The 27304-nt window shown below is 32.4% G+C and overlaps 1 protein-coding gene across 2 annotated transcripts in view; it reads right to left on the bottom strand.

The window, feature by feature from the left end:
* The window catches only part of LOC139527374 (putative amidohydrolase YtcJ), an 86785-nt gene that overhangs the window by 55383 nt on the left and 4098 nt on the right, over nt 1-27304 (bottom strand). The window contains exons 1-2 of one of the 2 annotated variants that reach the window (XM_071322788.1): nt 14488-14504; nt 8978-9065 (exon numbers count right to left, since the gene is read on the bottom strand). The gene's annotated coding sequence lies outside the window, so the exon portion shown is untranslated. Of the gene's footprint in view, nt 1-8977; nt 9066-14487; nt 14505-27304 lie in introns of those variants that run through there. The other variant, XM_071322787.1, reaches the window with a different exon arrangement.

Genomic DNA, 27304 nt, shown 5'->3' with positions numbered 1-27304 from the left:
GCCCTACAGATGGGTGCGGTCCTCACCTTGACAAAAGTTAACTTAGAGTTAACTTGTTGACTGCTTTTTAAGTTAACTTGAGAATTTTAAGCAGACTAGCACTTTGTCTACGGTGGACCAGACCTACGGTCCGCTTTTTTATGACTGCTGCAGACCTATCGACGGGTCTGTTCCAGACCAGACCTGTGGACAAGTCTGCTTTTGGCCAGTCCTGAGGACAGGTCTGCCCCAGACCAGACCTGTGAACAGGTCTGCTCCTGACCAGACCTGTGGACAGGTCTGCTTCTGACCAGACTTGTGGACAAGTGTGCTATTGACCAGACCTGGGGACATGTCTGCTTATGAAATGCTATCGTTTTTGCGACTTTTCATATCAGACTTGAGCTTTATTAAAATATGTATCATAGGCGGATCCAGGGGGGAGGAGGGCTGGGGTGCCCGGGCCCCCCCCCCCTTTTGTGGGAAAAAATTGGTTGATTATATAGGGAATCATTGAAGCATGACTTGAGCGGGGCACTGTGTATAAACAACATTCGCATTGTTCTTGCCAAGAAGGCCTCTGATAGCAAATTTCTTTACTCGCTATACTCTACTAGATATTATTAATAACAACACAATTCTTTCTTTCTTTATTTTTATATATTCTTATAAGGGAGCTACCATTTGATTTTTTAGTTGTAATCTCTGTCTTTCCTTTTTTATTTTTCCCTCTATTCGGTCCTGCATTTTTATTTTTAGTTTATCCTGACTTTTTTTACCTAAATTGTCATCTTGACTTTTTTTTTTTTTGCAAATGTCTCATCCTGCCTTTTTTTTTTACTCAAAATTCCTGTCCTGCCTATTTTTTTCAAATTTCATCCTAGCCCCCGCCCCCCATAAAAATCAAATGGTAGCTCCCTAAACATTAGTCAATTACATAGAGCTATCATATTTTTTTAATTGGAAGGCGGATAGAAATTAGGGTTATCCAACGCATCGGAACAACATTCATATATCATGGGATATCAACATCTTTGTCGACGTTACTTCGTTCCGCGTGTTTTACCTGTCCCTTCATAATTTTTACTTTACGCATTTATACATGCATGGATATTTCATTGTTATTCTACTTATTTGGATTGGATTAACTATTCTTTTTCCGCAGAATATTCTAACGAAAATTGTACAGTTGTACAGTGTCCGGATATGTACGATGTGGTAAAACTACCAACAATCTCGTCAAATTCGTCAGATTTGTCGAGAAATTTATACACATGAATGAAATAGTTGTCACTTGACATTTAACTACAAACAAAATCAATTAACCGACATAATAGATTAACAGTATACTATTACCAGAAGAGAACCTCAAATACATTTTTTATTAAATATCACAAATGAATTCAGACATGTCAGTGTTGGTACATGTTCTTGGATGATGCGGCCTAATAGTTTCGTTTAACACACCCTAGTGACTGTTCAATATTATGAATACAGAGATGAAACGCTGACATTCTCAATGTATGCGAGAAAAAAAATGGAATTAATTGTTTTCCTTATTGCTTACATTTGCCGTCCTACTAACATGTTCACAGGAGTGCCAGGAGAATACATTATTAGGCACCATCCCAACAGCGGTCATTTATTTTATACATTGAACCCAGACATCAAAAATATGGCTGATTTACTATGCGGATATATATAGATTTTTAAATTAAAGTGCACAAATGCAGGTCAGTTTTTGGTTGATGCAGTCAAATAATTTTGTTGTATAAGTCAGCATTAGGTATCAAATCTACTGAAATTTTGTTACGTATCAATATTTTGAATAAAAGGAGGACATGCTGACATCCAAGTTAATGCAAACAAAAATTTGTTGTTATTATATTGCAATATTACTGTCCATTGTATTATACATTGAATCCTGGCATAAAAAATATGGCTTATTTACTATACGGGTATACATGGTATATAGATTTACAAATTAAAGTGCACAAAATTTCAGTAGTTTTGATACCTCTTGCTGACTTGTGCAACAAAATTATTTGACCGTGTTGACCAAAACTGACCGTGTGAGCACTTTTATTCATAAATCTATATACCAGCATACTAAATCAGCAAATTTTTTTCAAATTTTTGTTTGCATTAATTAAGGATGCTTTCATGTCCTCCTTTTATTCAAAATTTTGATACGTAACAAAATTTCAGTAGTTTTGATATCTCATGCTGACTTGTACAACATAATTATTTGACTGCATCAACTAAAACTGACAATTTGTGCACTTTAATTTCTAAATCTATATACCAGCATAGTTATTCAGCCATATTTTTTATGTCAGGATTCAATGTATAATACAATGGACAGCAATATTGTAATACAATAACAACAAATTTTTGTTCGCATAAATTAAGGGTGACAGCATGTCATCCTTTTATTCAAAATATTAATACGTAACAAAATTGCAGTAGTTTTGATACCTCATGCTGACTTGTCAGGCAACATTATTTGACCGCATCAACTTAAACTGACCATATGTGCACTTTAATTAAAAGGAGGACATGCTGGCACCCTAAATTTATGCGAACAAAAATTTGTTGTTCATGTTGTTATTGTATTGCAATATAGCTGTCCGTTGTATTATACATTGAATCGTGACATAAAAAAATATGGCTGATTTACTATACTGGCATATAGATTTACAAATTAGAGTGCACATATGGTCAGTTTTTGGTCTTGGTCAATGCGGTCAAATTATTTCATTGTACAAGTCGGCATGAGGTATCAAAACTATTGAAATTTTGTTACGTATCAATATTTTGAATATAAGGAGGACATGCTGGCACTCAAATTTATGCCAAACAAAAATTTGTTGTTATCAGCTGGTTATTGTATTGCAATATTGCAATCCATTGTATTATACATTGAATCCTGACATAAAAAATATGGCTGAATTACTATGCTGGTATATATGGTATGTAGATTAACAAATTTAAGTGCACATATGGTCAGTTTTGGTGGAAGCGCTCAAAATATTTTGTTGTAGAAGTCAGCATGAGGTATCAAAACACTGTAATTTTGATACGTATCAATATTTTGAATAAAAAGAGGTCATTCTAGCACCCTAAATGTATGCGAACACAAATTTGTTGTTATTGTATTGCAATATTGCTGTCCATTGTATTGTACATTGAATCCTAACACAAAAAATATGGCTGATTTACTATACAGGTATATTACTTTACAAATTAAAGTGTACATATGGTCAGTTTTAGTTGATGCGGTCAAATAATTTTGTTGTACAAGTCAGCATGGTCAGCATGAGGTATCAAAACTACTGAAATTTTGTTACGTATCAATATTTTGAATTAAAGGAGGACATGCTGGCACCCTTAATTTATGCGAACACAAATTTGTTGTTATTGTATTGCAATATTGCTGTCCATTGTATTATACATTGAATCCTGACATAAAAAATATGGCTGATTTACTATGCTGGTATATAGATTTACAAATTAAAGTGCACATATGGTCAGTTTTAGTTAATTCAGTCAAATAATGTTGTCGTACAGGTCAGTATGAGGTATCAAAACTACTGAAATTTTGTTACGTATCAAAATTTTGAATAAAAGGAGGACATGCTGGTACCCTAAATTTATGCGAACAAAAAATTGTTGTTATTGTATAGCAATATTGCTGTCCATTGTAATATACATTGAATCCTGACATAACAAATATGGCTGATTTACTATGCGGGTATATAGATTTATAAAAAAAAAAGTGCACACATGGTCAGTTTTGGTCAACACGGTCAAATAATTTTGTTGCACAAGTCAGCAAGAGGTATCAAAACTACTGAAATTTTGTTACGTATCAATATTTTGAATAAAAGGAGGACATATGCTGGCACCCTAAATTTATGCAAACAAAAAATTGTTGTTATTGTATAGCAATATTGCTGTCCATTGTTATATACATTGAATCCTGACATAACAAATATGGCTGATTTACTATGCTGGTATATAGATTTACAAATTAAAGTGCACATATGGTCAGTTTTAGTTGATGCAGTCAAAAAAATTTGTTGTACAAGTCAGTATGAGGTATCAAAACTACTGAAATTTGTTTACGTATCAAAATTTTGAATAAAAGGAGGACATGCTGGTACCCTAAATGTATGCGAACAAAAATTTGAAAAAATATGGCTGATTTACTATGCAGGTATATAGATTTATAAATAAAAGTGCACACATGTTCAGTTTTGGTCAACGTGGTCAAATTATTGTATTGTACAAGTCAGCATGAGGTATCAAAACGTAACTAATTTTTTTTATGCATCAATATTTTGAATAAAAGGAGGACATGCTGGCACCCTAAATTTATGGGAACAAAAATTTGTAGTCATGTGTTAAAATGATCGATGCTTTCCTCTAAAATACGTCCTTTCATAGATATACATATAAATAAAGTGCAAATATGGTTGAATTTGATAGGTATTAGAATATATATTCAATGCCCGTTATCATTATAACAAAGATCGTTTTTTAATTGATAGACTGGCAGATCACAGATAAATTTGTTTTATACGAACTTTATTTTCAAATATTTGTATTAAATCCTGTTTATATAACGGAAGTATTAGTTTTACTTTATTTTCGATGTTTATACTACGAAACAAAGATATTAAAAAATATTTTTAAAAAATCGATGTAGAGCGGTCCTGGTTACAAGTTAACTTAGTGTTGAGCAGACCAGTCAAAAGCTAACTTGGGAACAGGTCTGGTTTCGATAGGATTTGTCAAAGCAAAAGTTAACTTTGTGGCAGGACTGGTCTCGAAGTTAACTTATGTTAACTTTATGGCAGGACTGGTTTCGAAGTTAACTTATGTTAACTTTACGGCAGGACTGGTTAGAAGTTAACTTATATTAATAGCGGAACTGTTTCGAAGTTAACTTTTTGGCAGACATAAAAACAGTCCTAGGACCAAGTCCGCTTTTCAAGTTAACTAGATTTTGGTCCTAGGACTGGTCAGAGCAGTCCTAAATTTGATCACAGGTTAACTTTGACCAGTCCAAATGACTGGTTATCAAGTTAACTTGCTGTACAGGTTAGGACTGCACCCATCTGTATCATTTTCTTTGTGCAGTGGACCGTGGAAATGGGGTGAAATCTCTATTTTGGCATTAATGTTGTTTCGTATTTCTTATTTATAACTGTTAATGTAAATGTCCTTTTTTTAGTCTTTGTTTACTCCTGAGTTTTGATTATCATTGTCTTGTCATTAAAATTAGAAGGATCATTTCATAGGGATCATGTTTATTAAGTTTCAAGTTGATTGGACTTCAAAAAAGATCTCGACAAAAAACTTTAACCTGAAGTGTGACAGACGGACAAACGGACGAACGGATGAACGAACGAACAAACGGACGCACAGACCAGAAAACATAATTCCCATAAATGGGGCATATACTTAGGAAATTTAAAAAGAAGACAAAACCAAACACTCAACTATATCAACTAAAGGAGGGAACGGAAAACTGTCATAATTTATACTTGGCAGAAACATTTTCAGAAAATATTCAGCTGAATTAAAAAAAGATTCAAAATATACCATATAATATATATCAAAATATGTAGGTAATATAAGTAATATAAAAGTGATAAAAGTATTTATTTGTTGAGTTATATCAGTGGTAAGTTAATTTTGTTGTTGTCATGACTTAACTGAGTGTTTTAATTAATCGGTGAAATACTGACTCGTAGATGATTAAACGAATGGTACCGTACTGTTTCACCTTTTGTAATTATTTTTCCCTCCGTAGTTTTTATCTTAACATAGAACACCATGTTATTGTTAAGTCTGATAAGCTTGAAATTAAAATTGAGCTCAATCAATTCAATATATCAATATGACAACAATGAATTCCCATCTACGCATTCATTGCTGATAATTTGTTCAAATGGTTTAATTCCTGTGTCTTTGAGCTGGTGAGTATAATATTTCTTGGATATAATTAAAACAGGGGACCTAGTTTCTTATAGAGCATGTCGAGATGAGGTTGATTCGGTTGACAATCTACAAAGTGCAGGTAGTATAATGAATATGAAAAGATTAATTTGTGAATAGGACTTTTTATATTCATATTGGTCGGCTGTACTTTGTCAATAACATCATTAAGTTTAAACATTTAACAGTGACACAATTGAAGGCGCAACATTTTCTGGCAATGTATGATTTTTTACAACTACCACATTATAGGTTGACATCTATAAGTGTTCGCCTATGTTGATATATGTTGATGCCGAGTCTAACCAAGACTTCAACCATAACATCTGTCATCATTTATATCATGAATAATAGTTTACTGCGTTTTTCGTGACTTCTACCTCTAAACTTGCTGTATCCAAATCGTTGATAGTACGATGTTGGTTATGTGTCACGTTAACGTTGTTGATGTCTCGCTTATATTGTTGTTAATATTCAATGTGTTCAAGTCCTGTGTTGATTTGCCTAAGTGTTAAGGCAAGTTCAGTGTCCTCTCTTTTTTTACTGCCACAGTCTGTTTTGATGTATAGGTTTTCTTTCTATAGTATATCAAGTTGGTGTTCCATTTTATTTTCCTCTAGATTCTATCCTAATACAACTGCATACCAAATACCATTGACCTTTAAAAACTTCTCTTTTAACAAACCTAAACACCAACTAATACATATAAACTGTGCAAAATTTCAAAGTCAATAAAACCATAACTGAGGGGACGGGGCCAAAAATTCTCCATGGTAATGAGATGTGCCAATAGTAATGCAATTGCATACCAAATATCATTGACCTATCACTAGTGATTTTCAATAACCGACCTAATCACAAACTAATATGTAGGACTCTAAAGTGCGATGGTACTCTGAAGCGCGATGGTCACGCTAAAGTGCGATGGTCTTCGCTGAGGTACGATGGTGCCTCACGCTAAAGTGCGATGGTTGTTTGTTTGCTATTAGTCTAAAGTACGATGGTATATTACGCTAAAGTGCGATGGACCAAAATGGTAAGATTCAAGGGATAAGAAAATAGTCATTTTGCAAACGCTATTATGCTAAGATATAACATATGTGATAGGCTTTATGATTTACCGGTAGGCTAAAGTGATTGTTTGTACATTTAGAAGACCGACCACGTAATAATTGCTTAAAAGGTAATTGATGTTTTGCAAAATATTTTTATGTTAAAGAATTTTTAACAATTCGGAGCATATTGAATATTTAGATAATTTGTGAAGATTGTCGTTCACACTAGTCGAAAGTTACAACCTATCTTACATTTGTCATTGAAAATTAAAAATACAAAATTCGTTCATTGTCGGAATATGCAACATTTACATCTATAAGCCTTAATCTTAATGGGTGAGAAATGCAATGTTCGCCAAGCTCTCTCCTTTTTCGTATCCAGTACAAATTCCTGTTTTATTTTCCTACAATATACAGAATAAAGTAACGTTTTAGTAGATAATTTATAATTCACGCATGAAAACATGTATCTCTAATTTACCGACGTTAATTTTCATTAAAATCGACGGAATAGTAACGGCGATCACAAAGTAAACTACCACATCAACAATGATATGAATGTATCCGTTTGCTTCAAATAGAAGCAGGATAGGTATGCGTATACTGTTTTGTATTTATATAGTAAAATGTCGACTGTAGTCCTTCTTCCAGCACTCGAAAAATACATTGGGATTCAGCCGACAAAGAACATGGTTAAATTTAATCATTGACATTTGCTGTGAAAATTGTTAATCAAATATTTCTAATCTTTCTTTCCGGCATGATCATTTTTGGTTCATATGAATGATTGTTAACGTCATTATCAAACTACGTTTCTAACGTCTATGTTTTCACGGACCATCTGACTTTAGCGTAAGGAAGCATCGCACTTTAGCGTAGATTCTCGCACTGTAGCGTGGCCATCGTACTTTAGCTTCCCCATCGCACTTTAGAGTTCTATGTAAATTAAACAACATTTCCAAAGTCAATAGACCCTGACTGATCGGACGAGGCAAAATAATCTCCATTGAAATTAGATAATCGAATGCTTATACAACTGCATACTAATTAGTTTTGACTCACTAGTAGTGGTTCCCCATAAACTACCTTTTTCACAATCCTATGATACGTGAGAACTAAAAACAAGTTTCAAAGTCAATAGACCATAACTGATGGTGCGGCGCCAAATAATCTTCATGGTAATAATATGTGTCAATTCCAATACAACTGCATACCACACATCATTGACTTACATCTAGTGGTTCACCATTTATTAGACCTAATCACAAATTCTAATATGACGTGCATCTTTCGCTTTTTGAACAAACCCATGCTCTAAATCCAATAAAATTTGTTTGCACATGCGTATATTGACAACTAAAAGATAATGAATTTTAACAAATTGTCATACATTTAATATTTTCATTAATCTAAACACTTCTAAACAATTAAATGATTCACGTTCATTTATTATGACTGCCATATGTTTCAATTCGAAATTGTTAATGCTAGTTGTTCAACCCCCCCCCCCCCCCCTCCTTCTGCAAAATCATATCGCCAGTTGTTTCCTTGTTTACAAACAATAAAATGAGGTTCATGGAAGAGCCTACACAAACCCTTTTCACTTATAAACATCGGTCATAGAAAATTACCTCAATTGTCCTTATTATAACCGAAATAATTGATGCAAGCTATACTTTATCATGGTTTAGTAGTTTTAACATGGTTAGACATTATATTCGTGTTATTGTGGCCTTCACTATCGCTCAGGCAAAAATCGTCACGAATATAATGCCTACTTATGTTAAAACTACAATAAAGTATAGCTTGCATCAATTATTACTTAAGTTATACATTGTTGACGCCGCTGACGCTGACGTCATCACCGACGCCGGAAACAGCCTCCGTCAAGCGAGACAAAAAGCAAAAAAACAATAAACTAAGATAACTTTACTGACCCTCTCAGCTAGACCGTGTTCTTGTTGTTGATTCTGTTCAGAACGGATATTCAGTGCATGTTACATCTTGACTGTGTTATGTCATAGCCTGTGTATAAAAGTAATATAAAATTATCACAACGTAAATAAAAAAACGCACAGTTTTTTTTTTTTTTTGTCAACATCTGTATGTGAATATATCATGCCAACCATGTATATGCTAATTGAAATTGAACTTGTAGTTGTAAAAATGATATAAAATATCAATTTATATCATCAATAGTGTATACTGTTCCAGTCTTTGCCTACAGTAAAATATCAATTAATTAGATTTCAATCGAGTTCAGCCTCAATTGTCCTTATTATAACCGAAATAATTGATGCAAGCTATACTTTATCATGGTTTAGTAGTTTTAACATGGTTAGACATTATATTCGTGTTATTGTGGCCTTCACTATCGCTCAGGCAAAAATCGTCACGAATATAATGCCTACTTATGTTAAAACTACAAATAAGCAAATTCACACGAGAAAAAAAAACAGCGATAAAAAGATACGAAGAGCATGGCATAATAATTATGAACCATCTGAATAAAACCATGACTGATCCCTTAGATGTCGAATCCCGTCCTCCATGTCTTATCAACTCAAGATTCTTTGATCACAGCTGTCAAGGAAGGCTTGAACATGTCTAGATATTTCATCACTAGTCTTTTTTCTGTAGGTCAATCAAGGAGTTTTTATAGTCCAATATCAAAATCAAAACTATAAACGTTTGAAAACATGACTTCAAAAACAAACATTAAATGTAAATCGGGGAAAATAATCTCAGGTCAAGAAATTGTATTTAGACGTGCACTAATTTTGGCAAACTGTAGAGATTATGTTATAATAGAAAATATAGGTCCCACTTTTTAATTTTCGTTTTTCACGATGACGTCTGAGTTGGTGAAGCAATTCGAAAACTTTCTCTACCATCTTTTGACTCATCACTCACAACTTACAATAGAGATTGTATGGCATTGTTTAAATAAAATTAAGAATGGAAATGGGCAATGTGTCAAAGAGACAACAACCCGACCAAATAAAAAACAACAGCAGAGGGTCACCAACAGGTCTTCAATGTAGCGAGAAATTCCCGCACCCGGAGGCGTCCTTCAGCTGGCCCCTAAACAAATATATACTAGTCCAGTGATAATGAACGCCATACTAATTTCCAAATTGTACACAAGAAACTAAAATTTAAATAATACAAGACTAACAAAGGCCAGAGGCTCCTGACTTGAGACAGGCGCAATATTGCGGCGCGGCTAAACATGTTTGTGAGATCTCAACCCTCCCCCTATACTTCTAACCAATGTAGAAAAGTAAACGCATAACAATACGCAATTTAAAATTCAGTTCAAGAGAAGTCCGAGTCTGATGTCAGAAGATGTAACCAAAGAAAATAAACAATGTATATATGTTAAGAAAAGTAAAATATTCGGTGACCTTGCAGCTGACTATTATTATTATAAAAAGATGTCCCAATGCTTTTCTGTAAGTGCACACAGTAGCATATGTGTTTGACTTCTACGACATGAACAACTCTATAAAGTCTGCTGAAAGGGAACGCCGCACAACGACTTCAGCTTCCACCAAAGTGTATCAAATTATTGAAGGCAGACGTATTCCTCATTTGAAGAAGTTTTTTTTCTGTTAAAGAAATCAAACAGGCTCTCCTAACATTTTTTGTTAGTTTTATTCTTCAAAACATTGACAAATCTCCTATGAGTCCACCTGATTGTGAGCTTTACCTAGCCGGAACTTTTGTCAAAGTTATTTTAACCAACACATTCAATGACTGTCGTAACTTGTTTAGCGCTCAAAAGGAGGCTGATACTCATATGATACTCAATGCCTTAAACTTTGGGATGAATGTTTAGAGAAATGGGAAACAGCTACTGAACAATCATATGGACCTCTAATACGAATGTGATTGTTCTGTGTCTGCACTACTACAAACATATGATACAGACAAGCGATTTGTAGGTGCATATTGGGAACATTAGCAGTGTAAAGGATGGGCGAAGAGTTTAACCCATTTACCAACTATTTGCTTGTCTTTCCTAAACATTTTGTAAACTGTTGCCTGCTGTACGTGCACTAAACAGATGCGTCACAACTTCGTCTCTGTTTGGAGTAGGTAAAACAACTGTGTCTACTTTGAAGCTTTGACCTTATTTTATTCAAAACTGTTACAACATTTCTTTAAGACGACATCGATATTTCAAAAGTACTCATCTTTCCCAATCAAATGATATATAATTTAGTCATATAGTATGTTTGAAGATTAAATCTAAAACATATTGCGTCTGGTCACCGCACTAATACAGTTGGTTTAAACTAAATTTTAAAAATGAACTGAGTGGTTAATAACCCTACTTTCTCACTTTTGCTTAGTTCCGAACATTCCGAATTGTCACTGGTATGCCGAGTGTAGTTTTGTATTGACATACGACATGGTATTTTGTGATGAAGTTTTTGATTTGTTTGAGCTTCAGATTTTAATAATTGATTAAGAACTTTCCGTTTTGAATTAACCTCGGAGTTCAGTTCACGAAACTTTATATTAATTTTGAAGCATAGATGTCGTGGCTAAAGTGACATCATACAAATGAAATCTTTCAAACTAAAGGTTATATCCGTTAATTCTACAATCCAAATTTGGATATAAACCCATCGAACGTTCGCTTTTGAATCTAGTTTTCAATTGTTAATTTTTATGAAGTAATCATATATTGTTGATCGAAGTAATTCAATATGGCTGATGACGCCTAACTTACGATATGTTAACTATTAATATGACAATAAAATGAAGCCAAGGAAAACATCGATGTTATATAAAATTCAAAATGACAATACAATAATAAATTACCCGAGTGTATCACCAGCCCAGTAGTCAGCACTTATCATTGATATGTTCATAATTGTAAATTAACTGTAAATAAAACTTAAAATTTAAAAAGAACTAAGGCTTTTCTACTTCAGGAATAGATTACCTTAGCCATATTTGGCATAACTTTTAGGAATGTTTGGTCCTCAATGCTCTTCAACTTCGTACTTTATTTGGCCTTTAAAACATTTTTCGATTCGAATGTCACTGATGAGTCTTTTGTAGACGAAACGCGCGTCTGGCGTAAATATAATATTTTGGCCCTGGTATCTATGATGAGTTTATTTGCAACCACTGGATCGATGCCACTGCTGGTGGTAATTTATTTCCCCGAGGCTATCACCAGCCCAGTAGTCAGCACTTCGGTATTGACTTGAGTTAGCATTGATGTGTTCATAATTGTAAATTAACTGTAAACAAAACTTAAAATTTAAAAAGAACTAAGGCTTTTTACTTCAGGAATAGATTACCTTAGCCATATTTGGCATAACTTTTAGGAATGTTTGGTCCTCAATCCTCTTCAACTTCGTATTTTATTTGGCCTTTGAACATTTTTCGATTCGAATGTCACTGATGAGTCTTTTGTAGACGAAACGCGCGTCTGGCGTAAATATAATATTTTGGCCCTGGTATCTATGATGAGTTTATATGCAACCACTGGGTCGATGCCACTGCTGGTGGAGATTTATTTTCCCGAGGCTATCACCAGCCTAGTAGTCAGCACTTCCGTGTTGACTTGAGTTAGCATTGGTATGTTCATAATTGTAAATTAACTGTAAACAAAACTTAAAATTTAAAAAGAACTAAGGCTTTTTACTTCAGGAATAGATTACCTTAGCCATATTTGGCATAACTTTTAGGAATGTTTGGTCCTCAATGCTTTTCAACTTCGTACTTTATTTGGCCTTTAAAACATTTTTCGATTCGAATGTCACTGATGAGTCTTTTGTAGACAAAACGCGCGTCTTGCGTAATTTAATATTTTGGTCCTGATATCTATGATGAGTTTATTTGTCATTTAACCAATGATATTTGTTTAATCTAATTCTTCAAATAAGTTACTGTTGTTCCTATTTTAATGCAATAACTGTATCTGTAAATTTTTAGATTTAATCATTTGAAACATTCTAGTGCCTAAGACAAAAAAAGTGTGAGTACGATTATTGTACCCAGACTCTAAACAATGGAATCAGAGTTGTCGATCACACATTTTGGACTATAAGTACAAAGAAAAGCTTAATGACCGAAAAGCGAGACATATCAAATTTTATTGTGTAATTTGTGGTCAATGATTCCAACAGTCAACCATGGAATTGTTGGAAGACGTCATCCATGCCAATTAACATAACATTACTTGACACATTGCATAGAAATAACGCATATATATATTCTTTTGTGGGCGGTGGAAAAAACTTAAAAAGCAAGTAGCATTACAATTTATTCAAGAAAACAAATCAACTGTGAAATGTATTCCTTTCAAATGCTGTTTTGAAAAGTGGCAATTAGAAAAGAGTAACAAATGTGAATTTTGATGACATGGATCTAACCAGTTTAGATGAAACATTGAGGGATTGTTATGTTAAAGTCAGAAGAACAGACGGCTATTCAAATTCAAAATATCATTGAGAAAGTAAAAGACAAATGTGTCAAAGAGACAACAACCCGACCAAAGAGCAACAAAAAGACGAATGGGTCCTTAATACGTCGAGAAAATCCCGCACATGTAGTAAGCAGAAGTAGTTCGTTGGTGAATTAAGGACATCTGACGATAGCCATTTGAGAGCTACCCCGTATAATAAAACTTGTGCACTGATGAGCAAATCAATATTGATAGCTTTATTATGAGAGTTGGTGAGAAGAAGCTTGGTAAAAGTTGAGTTACTAGTTGAAAATACCAAAAGATAAGTTGTTAAACACTTTCTGGAGGAGAATACGAAACGTTTTCTAACGAGGAATATACAAAGTGTTGGTAACAAATACAAAAAAAATGAGAAAGGAAATGGAGAATGTGTCAAAGCGGCAATGGATAGTATGGATCTTCCAAATGTTTAGAAAAGGCCTTAAGCTGCAATGTGGTAATGATATTATGGTTTACCTGTGACTCTGTTGAACGCACGAAGTTGAACGCAGAATAATTTATTAATTCATTTCAAGAACTTCCTTGTAGTATTACCGTCATACTACCATCAAATTAGAGGCTGATTTGTCGACCGATGAGAACACAGATCGCTTTGTAAGTAAAGTGTTTCTTTTAGAAAAACTGGCGTATTATGTAACCTTTATTTATTTCTAAATCAATTTTAAATTGCGATGTTTTAATATCCACATTATTTATTTCCGAAGGGTGTGATTTTGGTTTAATTCATGGAACACTTTTAGAACTCTTTGACAAAAAATAAATTATAAATGGATGGTTTAATTTAAAACACGGAAACATGCATTTTATAGAATTTGTGATAAATACACTATCAGACAATATACTAAGTAATATTGTTCCTTTTAAATCTATATAAGACTATTGCACACTTTTTTTGCATTCATGTGTAGGATACACATAGATACTTCTATGCATCTAAAGTATATAGCAAATACTTACTTTACGTACATCGAAGTTTATCCTTACATAATAGTAACTGAAAACAGGTCAGTATCGTGACATATGGACAGCCAACATGCTAGTGATATTGACTAAGACAGCAATAGTGACTGAGCCGTAGACGATGTCAGTATCGCTGTCGCAGTCAATACCATTGTCATACAGGTAGGCCATATATAACGATAATAAGCAGTTCTTCAATCGATAGTATGTTTATTTCATTGAGTAAACATGTTTTAAAGAATTCTCATAAACATTCAAATTATTCAAAGCAAACTCGAGTTATTGTACGATTTTAACGGAAAGTAATGAAGACCAGGGATAACTATAAGTCACTGACATTCATTTAAGTGCAATATTTTCAGTATTTGAATACAAAATAAAGTCTATACAACTATAATTAAGGAAAACATATGGTAAGCAACTTATCAACTTCAATGTAAAATTAAAAACAGGAAAGTATTTTATGAAAGAGTCATCTTTCTTATCAGAGAAACCACGTCCCACCTGTCATGATCATGTAAATGTCCGTTAACGACAGGTATTCCGGTTAGTTATTTCCTTGTAAGGACCGTTGGAAATTGTTTCTGAAGCACAAAGAATGCCATGTGGCTCCTTGATATCAAATAAAGAAGCTAATTCTTAACCGAAACAAAATATAATATAATACAGTCTTTATAAAATGTCGACTCAACTGGTCCAAAGATCTATTTGTTTATCCAGTTGATAGCTTGTTAGTGTATAATTTCAACTATACGATTCATATGAAAACTTTAAATCAAATAATTTCAAAATATATACGACTGCATCAAGTGTGATTAGATATTCATCCTCTCGAGACAGTTTAATATTTAAAATATAACTGTCGACAGTTGACAAATATCATACGGTAATTTTTTATGATTTTTAGACGACATTTGGACAAAATGAATCATTCACTTCGAAAATTCAGGAAAGAAATGTGTTTTTCTATGTGACGGCATTTGGTATGGTCGCTTTTTTTTTCTAAAGAAAAAGAATAGGAATTTCCAAAAAAATCAAATATTGACATCATAATTTTGACAATTAAACATTCACAGAACTGTGACGAATCGAACGTTGATTTAATAAAATAATAAATAGGTCAGCAATAGTGTACATTGGTAAAGAATAAGAGAAATAGTAATTCATTACATTTTTGAATATTGTCTTATTATCAAGCTTGATTTTTTCAAAAACCTAGATGTTTTTTTACTGACAAATCTAATAATAATGAATTCACATTATTGACATATTGGTCTGCATCAGATGTAATAAGATCTATTCACTTAATTGCGAATTCATCTGTATATTTAAACTGGAAATTATTTCAATTACATGTAACACATTGTTGGAATTTTTTAAATGTCAAAAATGCGATTTATAAACTTTGTAAAGTATGCCCTGAGAGGGACTTGTATTTACCTTTTAAAATTAGAGGAAAACTGTTGCATGTGCAGACAATAGAAAACGCTGTTTTACTTACATTTGTTCTAGAGAAGCACTTATCAAGATAAGTCCTTTTATCAAGGAGCAAATTCAAAAGCTCAAACACATTCAACCCATAAGTACAATACAAAGTTATTTGTCTCTTTCTAAACGTTATAAATTGCATGTGTCCTAATCGCTTTCCTTTTTTTGCCGTCCTCAGGAACAATCAAAGTCGAATATATGAAATCCAATGACATTTTAGAAACATAACATAAATATTAAAACACAATATACGGTAGTGTAAGCTTACATGAGGCTAAAAGTTAAAACAAAAATCAAAAATAGATCGGACATTAAAGAATTCGATAAGCATGATGTAGTTTTACTGCATGGAACTCGATACCATATGTATGGAGAATTTGTAATTACTAAGAAAAAGAGCGACAAACCGGACGGCAGACATAGGAAGATCAGTAAACCGTCTCCTTTTTTTTTAAGATAGGTTATGCCGAAATGGTCTTGGTCTTATCAATTATATGGTCATTTTTATAAATTTTCTGTTTACAAAACTTTGAATTTTCGAAAAACTAAGGATTTTCTTACCCCAGGAGTAGATCACCTTAGCCGTATTTGGCACAACTTTTTGGAATTTTGGGTCCTCAATGCTCTTCAACTTTGTATTTGTTTGGCTTTTTAACTATTTGGATCTGAACGTCACTGATGAGTCTTATGTAGACGAAACGCGCGTCTGGCGTATAAAATTATAATCCTGTTACTTTTGATAACTATTGACAATATTTACATAGTACTCACCTTAACAACACAATGTTTAGACCACTTAGTCCAATTTAGAAATTTTACAAAGAAAATAACAGAATGTGAAGTTGTGTAAAAGAAGAAAACTAAAGGTCAAAAACAAAATCCGATTACCAAAAGTGGGTGTACCGATCAAATAAGTGTCACCTGTTATGTGTATTTTTAGTAATTATCTATCTTACAAATGTTTATCTAACAAAAATGACATACATATATAACCAAAAAGATACCCGATTTTCAACACATACATACATAGACAATGCACTGTGCAAAGGGAGATAACTGTAATACATTTAACAATCAGTTATGTCAGACAAGTATGGAACTGAAATTCAAAGATCTGTTTTTAATGAATGGGTTACCCGATATTATTGAACGATGATGTAAGAATATAAGCATTTTACGGGAAAATGCACGATTGTTAAACCGAATGTCATCAAATCAAGGAAACATAAACGCCTTGTCTTATTTTAATGCAGTGCCATGTTTAAGTAAGCAAGATGGAAAAGCTGAAGATCATTGAATTTCGTTTACTTAGATTACGCACTCTTTTGATTGACCTGCATCACAATTATTGTATTAACCTATTTATCCAGCATTGTTGTGCACCTTCGGGTATGTGTGCAATGACAAAATTCATAGAAATATGTCAATGTTTTTTTCTTTGTTATATGCAGTTGCATCTATGAAACTCCTATAATTTTCACTAAAGCGGGTAAAAGAGTCGTGTTTGGTAGTCATTGCTATTTTTTGTATTATCTATACTATTAAACGAGAAGACCTCACTTTGTGTGTTGTCTCTCTGCCTTCCACAATAAATTAATCACCATGCTTCTTTGTCCCATAGGACCCACACATAGTCGCACTTGTCATCCTCGCTTATGATTATTCCTTTTGGGTTATTTTAGGAGAAAAACGAAAATAAAGGCATCCGAATATTGATTCTGTCATCGGACAAACTTTTAAGTCATAGACAAGACTTCCATTAAGGACTGATTTAAGAATTGCACATAATTTTGGGGTACTTGGGTACAGGACAATTATTTTCATGTTTATTTCTATACTTTAATTATACATATACTATAAATAAAGATTATTTGTTATTTACTATCAATTCCAAATTTGCTATCGTCGGCTGTAACTGATATTTTATACATATAGAGTCTCTATAATGACAATATCGCCTCGGATTGTAAATTTGAAATTGATGAATAGCAAATACACTTTATTTTATAGTATATGTATGGTCAAAGTATAGAGAAAAAATAGAAACCAACAATCACGGACATTGGAAAAAAGATGAGGACTAAAAAAATTGTCCTGTCACTACAGTCACTCTTTATTTTGATACATTTCCTAAAATTTTCCAGACATAAATTTTTTTTAAAAATTCGTCCTACAATAGTTTACATACTTTCAACCACGTTCTAAATGCCTGCGATTTCGCGTGTGTGTTCTAGTAATATCTAATTATATTTGGTATCACGCTACTGAGGAGGTGATATGGATTTTCTCAGTGGAAAAGAAAAAGTATTTATAACGTCATTAGCCTACGCCATTGATGTCGCCGAGATAAACAGTAATAAGCAGATTATCAATGGTCTTTCCTTGAGAGATTGAACTAGAGGCTCTAAAGAGCATCTGTCGCTCACCTTGGTCGATGTGTATATCAAACAAAGGACATGGATGGATTTATGGCAAAATTGTGTTTTTGTGATGGTAATGTTTTTGTGGATTTACTTTACTAAACATTCTTACTACTTAAAATTATATCTATCAATAATGAACTCGGCCCAGTAGGTAAAGCGGAAAATGTTTTGTAAGTTATTACAAAATTTATAAAAATTGTTAAAAAATTAACTATAAAGGCCATTTTGGTCATGTTGAGATATTTTTAGGTCTTACTTTGCTGTACAAAATTTAATCAAATTACCAATTCAGGGGCAGCAACCCAACAATGGGTTGCCTGAATTGTATAAAAATGTTAGGGCATATAGTTGTTGACCTAATGACCAATTTTACCTTGTTATATTTGCTCTAAATGCTTTGGTTTTAGAGATATTAGCAAAAAACTCCATTTTAACCTTTGTACTTTTTTAGCCATTTCGGGCATCTTGAAATTTCTATGAACATTTTTTATTGTAACATGTTTAAATGTTCTATAGATACTATAGAAAAAAAAAACTGGCCTTTTACTTATGGATAGCTTTTAATGATCTGACACCAGTTTGCTGCGTTGGTATTCTATCTCGGATGACTATTTCAAAGGAAAGAAGAATTAACATGTGTTGTCCTGTCATTGATCAAGTTGAATTTGATTAGCGTCTCTTTTGCTGTTCTAGTGTAATGGTCTTTAATAAATGGCAACATGCTAAATTTTTGTTTCTGTTCTCTTACTTTCTTTGCCTTAACCAAATATTAGGCAACTTATACACAATATTTATTACAGTCAACACAGACCAAGTTTAAAATTTAATGGCTTCACTTAAATCATTCAGAGTCATGATGCTTCACTAATAGACAAATTGCTGAACTTTAGTTTGCTAAAACTAAAAATTATAAAACTTATAACACGGCTTAATACCACAAAAATTCAGACCAGGTAAAGTTTCTTTAAAGTTAAATATTTAATTTATCAATATTGGATATTTTTGGTAACTCATATTTTCGTATTACGTTTGTATTTCTTGGTAATATTTTTCAAATTTTGAAAATGTGTCATTTATGAAAATTTTGTCAACTCATGTTTCCCATTTAATTTAAAATTTGTAATTTTAAACAGTTCAACAATATTTAAAAGACAGTTTTTCAACGCGGTGATGAACAATGAATTATTCAGACTTTAAATACCATCACGCACATTCACTTGTAGTGAAATGTGATAGTCTTGTCTATATTGTATGAGATTCCTTCCCTGTTGTCATCAATCATTGTCAAAGGTCACACAAAAGTGAAAATTTGGAAAATCATTCCTAAAATTATTTTCTCATATTAAGACGACCAGAATAACAAAAACATAATGCGTTGTACACTAGTGCCGACAAGTGGGATAAGATATCTGTACGATTAATGTGAGACAAAAGCGACTGTAGTTAAATGGCATTGTATCGCATAAACTCCAAAAGGAGCAATATTGCGATGCATCGACAGATAAGTATCTGCGTGTATGCATGCATCCTCATGCAAATTCACTATGTGTGACTGTTTAATAGAAATATAACACAATCAGTAAAACAACAGATAGCCAACTGTATAAGTATCTAAAGATCTTAGATCGCGATCATGATTCCAGAGGGTTGAGAACTCAACATATCTTATCGATAACAGTGCCTAACAAAATTGTGTAAGGTAGACGAAAGCGACATTGAAACGATCGTATTGACTTTTGATGCAAAAAAAATAGTCAGATAGGACATATATTGACTTTATTTACCGACTACATAAATTTGAAATTTATTTTTATTATTGTATTCCAATGAAACTATTTTTTTTTGTTGTTGAGATAAACAATAATATTACCTGGCGTAGCCGTGCGTAAAATGTATTTCAGATCTGCATTTCTCTCCGAAAAATGGCGTGTTTACTGGAATAGAACGTATTTATAGTAAACATTCTCTTTTTTTTTCGCAATAAGCTATCAAAAATAATATTTTTCTTATGTGTACTTGCATATGATAAATTAGGTAAAAAATACAACGCAAGTGGCAATTGTTACCTTTCATACCTTTAGTTTCATTGAAAAACGTAATATAGACTGATCCAGTTTGAATGTCATTTATTCTACTGAAACATTCATGCACGGTATGGTTTAATCATTTTACTCGTTTAAAAGACATAAACAGTTTGAAGGTAATCTAAGAATAACTTAATCCAATCAAGTTGTGTAAAATTTAATAACAATGGCCTGTCCACATCATGAGAAGTAATAGGGGTAAACTGGGTAGATGTTAAATGGGAATGTTCAAAACATTATTCAAAAAAACAAATTACAATAAAAAGAAAAACCTAAGGTAATCTACAGGTAAATTCGTGCACACGTAATACCATTTCGCCGCGCAATTGTAATGCGTGTCATTTAAAAACCCGCGCAAATGTAGGTCGCCCCTTTTCAATATAAGTGTAATAAATGTATGTTTCATTATAAAACATTATTCTGATTGGCTGCACTGCAATCTCACGTTATTCCTAAACATCTTTATTACACAATAAAATGTATCATTTATGATGACACTAGGTGCCACAATAACGTGCACGGGTGAATTGAATAAAAATTTGATATAAATCGTGTTTTTCATGATCCTAGCTAAAAAATGTAATTATAAGTATTGAATGCTTCTTTTTGTAACTTCATAGGGATGTAAAAGCGTTGACAGTGCGTTTTCTCACTTCATACAAAATGGACATCGGTCAACGCTTTTACACCCCAATGAAGAATATATAAGCACATATGATGAAAAAAAACAAAAAATTAGTTAATACACGAAAACTAGTATTAAACATAAACCGGAGATCACATGAAGTGGATGTAAGCAATTATAGGCAATTGTACGGCCTACAAAAATGAGAAAATATCATAGTGTATAGTAAGCTATAAAAGGCCCCGGCATAAAATATTATATGAAACAATTTAAACGCTAAAACTAACATAACAATTCAGGGGGGGGGGGGGCGGGAATGACATATATGAACCAACGACAATCACTAAAAAACAGGCACATAAAGGATGCAGTGGGGTCAAACAAGTTTCTACTTGTAGTTCAAAACTTTAAAAAAAAAAAAAGATAAAATGTAATACATCGCTATAATGAAGGCAGTTTAAAGAAAGCTGATGAGCAGCAGACAAATAAAATGCTTGTTCAAATGTAACTTGATACCAAATGCACAGATGTTTTATGTGTAGATCTTAAGAAATAAACAACTTATTCAGAAGAGCGACAGGAATTAGTTAGCCAGTATACCCCTTCTTTGGAATGGTTAAATGACTGTATGTTTTATCTGATCATGTTTTAAATCAGTATTTTTTTTAATTACCTTATATAAAAATCTTCATGTAGTCCGATTATAAAATTTCATCAACTGAAACCGGAACGTAAAGTTATGCGGACTTCCGTGTGTAAAAGTAAAATTAAAAAAAAAACATGACTTAAATGATCGCTCCGCTGCAATTATGGTAACACGACCATAATTTCATATAGATTCAAGAAATACTTAACAAAAAACGTTCTGTTACGGATGTCTATTAATAAATTTGTGAATTTCAAATTGAGACCACAATAAAGTACTAATGTTTTAATCTTATACATTGATTAAGTAGTAAAGTTCACAAACAAAAACCGAGTAGCTAAACCAGGTGCACCTATTATGTAAGCGTCACATGTTATGTGAAATTTTAGTAAGTGTCTATCGTTCAGATGTGTATTGCTCAGTTCTACCTGCACACAACTTATACTATTAAAGTGTATATTGGCAATTCAAATGTATAAATCAAATTAAAGTCGATCTTATACCCAAAACAAAATAATCAACAAAAATACTCAAAGTTAAATTAAAAAAGGGGGATGTCCATAACATTTGGAAATAGGCATACGTTCGACTAGTTTATCAACTAACGGAATACAACTGCCATATTCCTGACTTGGTACTTGCAATGTCCAAAGAAAATAGGGTCAGGGCTAAAGGCATTATGTTTAACAATACTACGCTAACCACACATCGATTTATTTCATGAATATAAGTTACTTTCATGATGAAATGATTAAATTAAATTATTATCTTAGACGTATTAATTCATTTTGTAATTAGATGATTATTTAATTTTCTCAGAATATTCTATTCCAGCCGGTTTTTTATAAATTTAGTGTGTTGAACGTTTCAAAACATTAGAACGAATCACAACTCTGCAATGTTTGAAAGCATTTTAAAGCATAATATACGGCGTTTAATGAATTGCGTGTCAAATGAATAAACTATGATAAATGTTAAACCCAACATTTTAATATTATAATATTAAAAAGTAACATTCTTTAGATGTTCAAAATATATGATATGTCGGATTGTTGTTTTGATATATATTTGGTTTGGGGCCTCAAACTTTTATTTATTTCCGTCAAATATGCAAACAATTCTCAAACTAATCTCGTTTTTAAATACACATTTTTTTTTTAATAAATATATCTTAATCATTCGGGATAATGTATTTGCTGTATAAACTTTACGCAAAAATATGATTGAAAAGGAAAAAAAACTTATACAAAACAATTATTGTCACGATCAATCCAATGCATTTAAAGTAATATGATCTTCTTTGTATAGTGTTTTTGACAAAAACGTTAATATTAAACCCAACTAATAAATGTTAAAGGAATGAGTGGATTGCAAAATATGTGTAATTATAAGAACAGAAGTCGTAGAGTACAGTTTTAAACATGACTGGGTTCAAGTTTCATCGATCTATACCATTTTACAAAAATATTGATAAAATACCGTACACAAATACGCAGTATGCTTATGATTATGAAACATAAAATGTATTAGATAGTAATGATTATACAATGTGTATATAAGATGAATATAAAAAGTATTACCAAGCAAAATGATATAGCCAATACATACCATACAATATTTTATTAAATGTAAAAGCCCCATTCATATAGAACTGTGAGAGACGATATCTTACAGTATTACTAGGTAAAAAAAACTATATCTTATATAATGAAGTTTTATAAAATGTTCACTAACCTCTGCAAGTGTCTATCTTTATATTTACTTAAATAGCATAATTTCAATTCGTTTACATTATTATCTGTCTAAATTTTGGGAGTGCGCAGTTAAACAGTTAATAGTAAAGCGTTGAATCAACTGATTTATAATGTAATACTGTATTTAGATAGAACAATTTTACGTTTATAAACTTTCAACCAAGGTTATGCAGTAGTTATGAGAATTCAACATGAACAAGTATAATTAAATCAAACTGACAAACATATTAAATAACCTTTTGTTAGTACTACTCTATTCATCCCATTTATATAAACGATATATAATGTTGTAATAATATAACGATTGCTTTGTGCAAAAGTAATAGACGGTTGATAATGGACACATTGACAAATCAATGGGAACATAGAATTTATGTCTAAGGGTTTGATATTTTCTGTTACATTTACAGATCCTTTAAAATTAAAAAAAAGTATAATGTGTATGCGTCTGATGCGTTTTTCTGTGTTAACCTTCATAAGGATACTTAAAGTAGAAAATTTTAAAACTTTATTAGTACTTCAGGTGATACAGATGCGGTTAACAGGTTAACATCTGTGCATTTGATATCCGTCTTAAATAATTATTTAATCCTTGACTTTTTCTTTCATTTCATTCGTTGCCATTTCTTTCGTTTGTATATAAAAGATAACAAATAATGTCATGCTATTCTATAGCAGAGAAGGTTGCAGAACAAATAATGGAGGAGAAGCTTTTTGATTTTCAAAGAATTTTAACACTTTTGTTTGTTGGTTTTTGTTTTGTTGTTGTTGTTATTAAAAGTCAATGTAAGCATTCCTGTATTTTTCATGAATGTCATTTTACATTGACGAGGGAGTCTTGAAACCCAAAGGGAATACCACTGTCGAAGCAAAAGATTAGATACCAATTTTTATAATAAGAGCTGGGTTAAAACATCTCGTCACGAGGTTGTTTCGAATTTACATCCCAATGGTTGACAGGCTAAATGTTGATTAACCACTTAGACCACTTAGCCACCGAGGTCCTAAGCATTATTATTACACTATCTCTTATGTTAAAGATATACGTATGTTTTGGATTATTATTATTATTTTTATGAGAGTGTTTTTGATTTCAAAGCTAGTTGCAATTTTTTTCATGAATATTCATAACGATTTTCTCCTTTTCCGCTCACTTTAATTCATTCCATTAGCAAAGAAGCGGAAAATTTAACGTGTAACTGCTTAACCAGAATAATCTGGCCGTCATGATATAGTAGTAAGCGGTCGTGGGTGTTGATACCTACTTATAGTCACATTAACCAATAACGTCTGAGTGGGTTTTTATCGCGTTTTGTCAATATAACAACTGTCATATAAATGGAAGGTTTGTCTAACAAAAAAAAATGATCTTATTTATTCATAGTATCATATTAATTTGTTATTATAAAAACAGTAAATATTATCAACCATACCCAAACATTATCTTTAAGTGACTCTGCTAAGTTTGTCAATAACTTGATGTTATATGTGTTTGTTTTTTCTTTATTTTGAAATAATTGTTGACCCCGTTGAGCTCGTGAACAGTTATTAAAAGATGAGAAACAAATCAGTCAATTAAGACATAATTAGTGTATTTTCACTCTACATACACTGTTCAGTATTTGATGTTAACCTGTACATATCGACACCACACTGAATTGTCTGAAAAAGTTCTGAAAATACAATGATATGTGACCTTTGTAACTAGGGAACAGACATTACTTGTCCTATACTTTTTATTATCCCTTGATTTCTGTTGTATACTAATATTCATAAATGGTTAAAAAAAAAACTGTTTTCGTCTGATAACATTGAAAAATGCATATTTACTAGTACTGTCTCGAAATTATTATAATCTTATTTACAAATAGCATGATATAATTTTTCTATAAATATCCGAGCTAAACTTTATTTAAAACAAGTGTGCACGCACTGACATGTATCGCCTTCTTTGATAACCATTGGTACTATGTTGATAGTCCTAAATATAAAGCTTTACTACAACTATCACATAAACTCAACATGATCCAAAGTGAGTTGAAGGACATATAAACCATTGTTGTCATTGCACTCATACCACATCTTCCATTATCTATAGACCAGAAATACATGTAAACCGTACAGTTGTCAATGTAATAAAGTAGATGTGGCATGATTGCCAATGAGACAACTATCCACAAGAAACCAAAATGACACAGAATTTAACAACTATAGGTCACCGTACGGACTTCAAAAATGAGCAAAGTGCATATCGCATAATCAGCTATAAAAGACACTGATATGACAATGTAAAACAATTCAAACGAGAAAACTAACAGCCTATTCGATCTATGAGTTTGAATGTCCCTCTTGTATATGTCTCCCCTCTTTAACAATATCGCCGCGATATAGCCTTTTTGTGCTAATGCGGCGTAAAGCAACCAACAATCAATCAATCAATCTTTAACAATAACTCAATACACTAAATGAAGTTGACCTAATGCTAATAGATCCTAAGAAACTGACTAAACCAAGAAAACTAAACTCTGACCAATGAACCATGTAAAAATTAGCTCAAGGTCAGATGAACCATGCCAGGCAGACATGTCCTGATTACAATCCGTCCATACAACAAATATAGTTGACGTATTTATTATAGTTGCAGAAGAACTGACAAAAACATAAAAACTTTACACTGAGCAATGAGCCGTGAAAATGAGATCAAGGTAAAATAAATCTACGATACCGATTGTGGCCTCCCAGCAGGCACACAACGTTGATTTAACATTGAATCAATGTTTATTTTCTATGTTGAATCAATGTTGAATTATTATTAGATTTTGCAAATTTGTATCAACGTTGAAATCCTATGTTGAATCAACGTTGATGTTCAACATTGAATCTATATAGATTAATGGTTGCTTCAACATTGTTTCAACCAATAGCTTAATTGAATTCAGATTGAATTCAGGGTGAATACAATACTAGTATTCAACACGGAATCAAAATTGGTTAGTGGTAGTGTTCAACTGTGTTTCCACCTAAACTAATAAGTTTCATTCATCCTGTATTTTCTTTGTCTTGCAGTCCATAATTTTATACTGTAGCAATATTCAAGCTATTGTCTTCTTAAGGCGCTAAACAGGCAAAATGCCATAGCAACATTCTGCCTCAGGAAACCTGATCCAATAACTGCTCCATTAGACCCAAGTTTGAAAAATAATCTCAAAACAAATTTGATGAACTTTAAATAAAGTCATTGTCTGGTTATATTTGACATGGTGTGGGCTTTATATATATTAGCTCATTGTTGAAGACTGTATGATAACCCAAAGATATATAAATAATGTTCTTTGGTTGATGGCCGTCTTGTTATTACCATGTTAACAATAGGTACAACAATAAAAAGTGTTTGGGTGCACAAAACTTTGAATAGATGCCATTGACTGCCAATTACTTGTAAAATATCAGTAATTTTCAAGAATAAAACGGAGTGACTTCATTCGTGTGATGATAGCATGGCTTGACCATGATGATGATAACAACCAATCAACTAAATAACAAATAGGTGTGTTGATCGCTTTCCTACGAACCATAATTTAACCACCAAGATTTTTTTAACATTAACGATATGCATATAACAACACAAATTATCATCCAAGAGAAATATTGATTTCGAAAGCACAACCCGTCATACACAAATTTTGCTCAATATCTATTTGAAATATCTGAGTGATCAAAATATAAAACAAAAGTTTGCTGTTTGGACACTTCCTACCCCATGTATTCTAATGTCCAACCAATGATTAGAGAGA

The sequence above is a fragment of the Mytilus edulis genome, chromosome 6 (genome assembly GCF_963676685.1).
Source record: "Mytilus edulis chromosome 6, xbMytEdul2.2, whole genome shotgun sequence".
In the NCBI taxonomy this organism is placed as follows: domain Eukaryota; kingdom Metazoa; phylum Mollusca; class Bivalvia; order Mytilida; family Mytilidae; genus Mytilus; species Mytilus edulis.
This window is presented reverse-complemented; position numbering and strand designations above follow the sequence as displayed.